The following is an 819-nucleotide window of genomic DNA, read 5'->3' as shown; positions in this document are numbered from 1 at the left end:
TGTAGGAAAGTGGGGGAGGGACTTTTTACTAGGGCATGAAGTGATAGCACAAGGGGTAATGGATTAAAATTGGAAGAGGGTAGATTCAGGTTAGACATTAGGAGGAGATTCTTCACCGTGAGGGTGGTGAGACACTGGAACAGGGTGCCCAGGGTAGTTGTGGCAGCCCCATCTCTGAAAGTGTTCAAGAACAGGGTGGATGGGGCTCTAAGCAACCTGATCTAGTGGGAGGTGTCCTGTCCATACAAAGGGGTTGGATCTAGCTGGTCTTTAAGGTCCCTGCCAACCCTAGCCCTTCTATGAATCTATGATTCTGTGAGATGAGTAGCAGAATAAAATAAAAACATATAATTGTAGAATGGTTAAGTTTGGAAATAACTTCCCATGTCTCACTTCTTACCTCATTTGTAGGTGCCCTGCCAGCAGTGGGAGCAGAGAAGGAGGAAGATGCTTGCTTTCCCTGGGATTCTGAGGTAGTTCCTCTGAAGGACATGGAGGTTCCTGCAATCAGGGGTTTAGGGAGGGTAGGAGTATGACCCAGAAGCACTTGAGAGCTTGCTTTTGACTTGGGCCCTTCTGTTGATGAGGCTTATTTCCTAAGCTTTCTCTTCTCTATATTATGATGTGTAGCAATATTTGTCCATTCTTTGCGTCTCTGTGAAAGACTAACTAGGAGGAAGACTTATTAGGACATCAGTTAAACTGTCTTTCTGCAAATTCACACAGCGTGAGTATGAAACACACTCCTATGCAGAGCACTTGCATGTCTGTTGCTCAAACTTCTTGCTTCTTATAACACTCTTGCATCTTTATCTCTTT

The sequence above is a fragment of the Chaetura pelagica genome, unplaced genomic scaffold, assembly GCF_000747805.2.
Source record: "Chaetura pelagica isolate M959 unplaced genomic scaffold, ChaPel_1.0 scaffold852, whole genome shotgun sequence".
NCBI classification, from domain to species: Eukaryota; Metazoa; Chordata; class Aves; order Apodiformes; family Apodidae; genus Chaetura; species Chaetura pelagica.
The sequence above is the reverse complement of the archived record's forward strand: the minus strand, read 5'-3'. Positions refer to the sequence as shown.